Source organism: Sphaeramia orbicularis, chromosome 6, assembly GCF_902148855.1.
Source record: "Sphaeramia orbicularis chromosome 6, fSphaOr1.1, whole genome shotgun sequence".
In the NCBI taxonomy this organism is placed as follows: domain Eukaryota; kingdom Metazoa; phylum Chordata; class Actinopteri; order Kurtiformes; family Apogonidae; genus Sphaeramia; species Sphaeramia orbicularis.
The window spans coordinates 48,687,979-48,694,614 of NC_043962.1; positions in this window are offsets into that span (position 1 = coordinate 48,687,979).

A 6,636-nucleotide genomic window follows, 5' to 3' on the forward strand; every position below is an offset into this window, starting at 1 on the left:
TGTCCGACCAGGGCCTTTTGGGGATAGGTAACGGCCGCAGCTCCCCCATGGGAGACTTATTGGAGGTCTTATTGACAGCACATACAGGACAGGCGGCCACGTATTCAGCGACGTCCTTCTCCATGGCTGTCCACCAAAAACGTTGCTTTAGCACAAACAGGGTCCTCTTCACCCCGGGGTGGCACGCCATCTTGGAAGCGTGGCCCCACTGGATCACCTGGGGGCGGAGGTGAGGAGGGACAAACAGGCGGTCTGGCGGTACGCCATCCGGGATCTCACAGTCATTCAGGGCCTCCATAACCAATTTTTCAACACCCCATTGAAAAGCCCCCACCATACAGGAACTGGGTAGAATAGTTTCAGGTTCAGAAACAGATGTGTCAGGAGAGAAAACTCTGGAGAGAGCATCCGGCTTCCCATTCTTGGAGCCAGGACGGTAGGAAAGGGTGAAGTTGAAGCGAGTGAAAAATAGAGCCCACCTGGCCTGACGGGAGTTAAGGCGCTTAGCCGATCGGAGGTATTCAAGGTTCTTATGGTCCGTCCAGATGAGAAACGGCACATCCGTCCCCTCCAGCCAATGCCGCCATTCCTCCAACGCCACCTTGATGGCCAACAGCTCACGATTACCAATGTCATAATTCCTCTCAGCTGGGGACAGTCTCTTTGACAGGTAGGCGCAGGGGTGGAGCCTATTGTCAGCAGGAGAGCGTTGAGATATGACAGCCCCAACACCCAAATCAGAGGCATCGACTTCCACCACAAACTGCAGAGCTGGATCAGGGACGGACAGGACAGGAGCGGTGGAGAACACCCCCTTCAGGCGGTTAAACGCCTTATCAGCTCCCGGACTCCACCTGAATGCAGACTTGGAAGAGGTGAGAGAATGCAGGGGGGCAGCCACACTGCTGAACCCCCGGATAAACTTTCTATAAAAGTTAGCGAAGCCAAGAAACCTCTGAACATCCTTCCGGGAAACAGGAGTAGGCCACTCCCTCACCGCACTAACCTTCTCAGGGTCCATCTGGACACTTCCCTCTGAAATGATGAAGCCCAGAAAGGAAACCGTAGGCTGGTGGAACTCGCATTTTTCTGCCTTGACGAATAGTTGGTTGGCGAGTAGCTTTTGAAGCACCTGGCGAACATGTTGAATGTGTGTCTCCTCGTCTGGGGAAAAAATCAGAATGTCGTCCAGATAGACAAACACAAACACATTTAGCATATCCCTGAGCACGTCATTAACAAGGGCCTGGAAGACAGCAGGGGCGTTGGTGAGGCCAAAAGGCATTACCAGGTACTCGTAGTGGCCACTGGGGGTGTTGAATGCTGTCTTCCACTCATCTCCTTCTCTGATTCTAACCAAGTGGTAAGCATTGCGAAGGTCTAGTTTGGAGAAAATTTTGGCCCCATGTAACAGTTCAAAGGCAGATGACATTAGCGGCAAAGGATATCTGTTACGGATTGTAATGTCGTTAAGCCCCGATAGTCTATGCATGGCCTTAGAGACTTATCCTTCTTATCAACAAAAAAGAAGCCTGCTCCTGCAGGCGACGACGAGGGCCGAATTAACCCAGCTGCCAGGGACTCATCTATGTACTTTTTCATGGCTAAGTTTTCTGGACCAGACAGAGAATATAACCTCCCTTTAGGAGGAGAGGTACCAGGGCGTAAGTCAATGGAGCAGTCATAAGGACGATGAGGTGGTAGGGCCGTAGCCTTAGATTTACTGAAAACCTCCTTAAGGTCATGGTAACATGGAGGAACCTTTTCCAGTGCAGGAAAGTCCTTATCCTCCTCCTGAGGAACACTAACCGGGCCACGGAGATCTGAGGCATCTTGGGAGGACAAACAGGTAACTTAACAAACTTGCAACGAGCTCCACATTCTTTACCCCAAGAATAAACCTCCCCCGTGCCCCAATCAATAAAGGGTTCGTGTTTCTGCAACCAAGGATAACCCAGAATTAGTGGCTGAGTGTCAGAGTTATAAATATGAAAACTAATGTTCTCAGTGTGTCCGTCCATGAACTGCACAGCGACCGGCTCGGTACAGTGGGTTATCCTGCAGATCACGTGATCATCCAGGGCTCGAGCTTCTAGTGGACGCTGGATAGGAGTAGAGCTGAGTCCCAACTTAAGCACCAGATTCTGGTCCATAAGATTAGCGTCGGAACCGGAATCGATCAGGACGGGGTGCTGGAGAGACAGAGAATCAGAGCACAGAAGAACCACAGGAAACGGACGAGTGACAGTGGATAGACAAACAGTTCGGCTCAGTAGCGACCCCTCACCTGTCTTAGCATCCGGTCTTAAAGTACAGTTGCTGACCCTGTGCCCTCCTTGTCCGCAGTATAAACAGAGGCCTTCAACCATACGTCGTCGGCGTTCTTCAGCTGAGATGTGAGCCTGGCCCAGTTGCATTGGCTCCTCTTTGTTGCCGTCGGTCTCAGCAACTGGGAGACGAACCACCTCACGACCAGGTCCCTTACTAGTCAGAGTGCGGACCTCGGGTTCTTCTGACTGCCAGACTGATTCTTGATCTGCGACCCGGATAGCCTCGGTGATGACGTCGTCTAGGGAGTGCAGCTGTTGGCGAAGCGCCATCTCCCGGCCAACAGAACGATTTAGGCCGGTCAAAAAAGCAGTAATCAGGGCCTGGTTGTTCCACCCCGATTCAACCGCTAGGGAACGAAAGGCGCTCACATACTGCCTGATAGTCTTATCTCCCTGTCTTAGCCTCATGAGCTGATGACCAGCAAATTGGCTCCGGACCGGGTGGTCATATACCCTCTTAAGTTCTGAAACAAGAGCCGAAAAAGACTGAACAGCAGGGGATTCTTGCTCAAAAAGAGCATTGAAATAGCTTAAAGGAGGACCCTCCAACAGGCTGGCCACATAGGCAATCTTAACAGAGTCTTTAGCAAATCGAACGGGCTGGGAATCAAAAATTAACTGGAGCTGGGTGAAAAAATCACGACAGGTGTCAGGGTTACCAGAATATTTGGATGGCGCCGGAATGTTCGGCTCAACCGAGTCTCGAACTGGCGGGATAGTGGCCCGATTCTCGCCTGACACAGCTGCAGCCGCAGCTTGGGTACTGGTGAGTAGGGCGACCTGAGTAGTGAGCTGGTTCATCTTGTCGAGGAGGGTGTGGAGGGCCTGATCATGTCCACCCAGCCTGTGCCCCTGGGACTGGATAGCCTCCTTGACCTGTGTGAGTTCTGCTGGATTCATTTTATGGCCAGTTTGTACTGTAATGGCGTTAGTACAAACACTGAATCCAATGCAGTAACTCGGACACAAAAATAAGGTTCAAAAGATTTATTATTCACACACAGGTGAAAGAATAATAATAATGACAGAATCTTGAGGATAAAGGTTGGAAATATCCTCCTCTGATTCGTCCTCCGGTTCGAGGGCGGCAGCCCGTCTCCCCGAGCGGCGTTTGGGGTATCTTTCCCGACTGGGGAAAAGCAAAGGGAGGTCAGGGACGGAAACAGGTCATGCACAGGCAGGCTATCACTCAGGCAACAGGACATAAGGGCTAGACAAATACTCACGTACCAGTAAGTCAGGGTGAGAAGATCGAAACCAGGAAATCAGATGAGGCAGACAAAACCGACAGGGAGCAGGCAGTAGGCAAAAAACCGAGGAATCCAAAAAGGGTCACAACAGGCAGACAAACGAACAGACGAGGTCAAAACGCTGGTAAGAACTACGAGAGTTACAAACTGGCGTCTGACTGGGGGAAGAGACAGGGTTTAAATACACAAAAGGGAGGGAAGACAACTAGACACAGGTGGAGCAAATCAGGGCGGAGACAGGTAATCAGGTAAAAGGTCAGGGAGAACAGGGAACAGGAAGTAAAGACGACAGACAAGACACATGAGGGGAAACTAACAAAATAAAACAGGAAAAGACAAACAAAACATAAAAGACAGACAAAACCAGACTAACGTCTGGCTGCGGGCATGACAACGAGATAGTCTGAGACAGTGTTGGCTTCGTCTTCTTTACTGTCATTGTTGATTTTGACATTAAAAAAATTTCTAATGTCCGTTTTCATGACCACCTTATCAGTTGGCTGTCTTCTTTTCATTTTGCAGTATGGTGACGTAGGTGGCTAGGTTATAACATAATAATAATAATAATAATAATAATAATAATGATAATAATACATTTTATTTATAGGCGCCTTTCTTGGCAGTCAAGGACACCGTACAGTAAAACAGGAGAGTATGAAACTAGCAATAATATTAAACATTAGCTTCTATTTTGCGCATTGTGTAAAGGAAATAATGCAGGTATCCTATCAAATATCTGGCACATATATCAATGTAATAAATAAATAATACCTCAAAGTGTGTTGTTTTTTTTTTTTTTTTTTTGATGTCTTGATGTCCAATTTCACAAAAAAAATAAAACAGAATAAAATAAAATAAATATATATACGCTATAGCCTTTTTTTAGTGGCAATTTTGGGGAAGCCATGCTTCCCCTAGCCTCTTAATAGCACCACCTATGCCTGACGCACCAACACCACAGCCGTAGCAAAGAAGGCCCACCAGCACCTCTACTTAATGAGGAGGCTGAAGAGGGCAGGATTGGATATTGACCTCCTCAGGACCTTCTATAGCTGTATGGTGGAGAGCATGGTGACCTCCTGCCTCACTGTGTGGTACGGTGGCTGCACTGTGGCAGAAAAGGAGGCACTGCAGAGGGTGGTTAGGTCGGCACAGAGGACCATCGGGTGCAGTTTGCCACCCATAGGGGATATTTACACCACCAGATGCTGGGAGAGAGCCACCTGCATCCCTCAAGACCCCACCCACCCTGCACACGAACTGTTCACCCCCCGCCCTCTAGTAAGAGGCTGCACTGCAACCAGGCAAAAATATCGAGACTGAAAAACACCTACTACCTGGAGGCCGTCAGACTGCTGAACTGCTCCACCTCCCCCATACACCGCCCCCATAGACTGTCCACCATGCACCCAAACAGAATCATGATGCGGCAGTCACAATTGCCACTTCATTTCATTGTTCCATTGTTGCTCAATGGAAATTTTAAAAGAAGAAATCATATGGGAACTGCTACAAAGTAGCATTGGGTCGGTATGGGTTAAACTGTAAAGTTGCTGCATGCTGTGAAATTTTTTATATACTAATTAGTTTTTTGTTTTTTTTTAATTTTTTTATTTTGTTTGCACATTTCACCTTTTATGTATTTTATTTAAATTTTATCCTTTTATCTTCTTTGCTACAAAACCGAGACCTGGGTAACTATATTTTGTTCTATCATGTACCATTGATCAAATGACAATAAAGCTGAGTCTGAAACAAATTACACATTGGTCATATAATGAAGTACATTCATCTCACAACAACTAGATTCAACAGACAAAATTATGTGGCAAGTAGTAAAAATGTACTCCTGAGGCAGACAAAGGGTAATCTAGTAAACAAATACACACCTATGTGATACGAACAACCTTGATGACTAGTGAATATGCTAATATCTCTGCTAGCTAGCAAGCATCTGGGCATCATTCATAAAATGAGGTCATAGACAAGGAAGCACTGTTTCAACCAATAGTAATCAACAAGAGCGTGCGAATACTCTGAAATACATAGAGTATAGAGAATTTATCTCAGCGATACTTACAAGTGCAACAGCAACAATGCCAAGTCTGCATCCATTTTGCATGCTTTGTTTTCTTTCCGCTCTTGCCATTCTGCAAAAGCTGGACCAAGGCAGAGTGCTGTTTTGTTCCTCATTTGGTCACTCACTCTTCTTCTTCCTAGCATCCTCTGACAATGGCCACCTCTTCCTTTTCTCTGCCATGGTAAACACCTGTGAAATGAAGGCATGGCTGGCTTGTGTTTACAGCTAGCCGGCAGTACCTGGCTGGGGGTTTGTTTGTGTCATAGTGGTGTAAACCGCACTATGTCTCACGAGAGATGAGATCTAGGCCACTGGGACGGTGCCAGAGAAGTTTCAAGTGGCATATTTGTCCCTAGAAACCCCAGCGGGAAGGGGAAGGTCTTCCATTGTAACCCTAACAAGCCATTTAACCATAACAATTACTTTGAAGCTGTTTAATTAAGATAAAAATGTTACATAGTTCTGCTTTAAGTGCTGATTGGGTTTTACATTTCTTTCCTATTCCCTATATTGGGAATTTCTGATGATATAGACACACAGGTCAGATACTATGCTGCTAGCCACAAGGGGAAATCCCTATTTGGAGGACTGTCATGTTCTACTTTACATGCAAAACACACTTCTTTTCAAATAGTGTGAGGAACAAAAAACTGAAACCAAAAGTTAGAATGGTTTTCAACAACTAGAAGCAACTTCACATTGTCCACATAGGCAAATATCACAAATAATTTTTTCTGCAATTATAAGATTCAGAGGATGCACCTAAACTGAAGAAATACAAAAACTCAACCACTAGCATTAAAAGATACCATATTAACCCAGAGAGGCAATGTTTTTTGAATGCATCAAACCATCTCTATAAGGTGGTTAAACTGTTTGTCTCCTTTATGTTCACAAACAGTTTGACATAATGTTGTCAAATTGGTGGCCCAAATGTTCGCTTTTACAGAGGGATAAACCAAAAGGATTGTGGTGG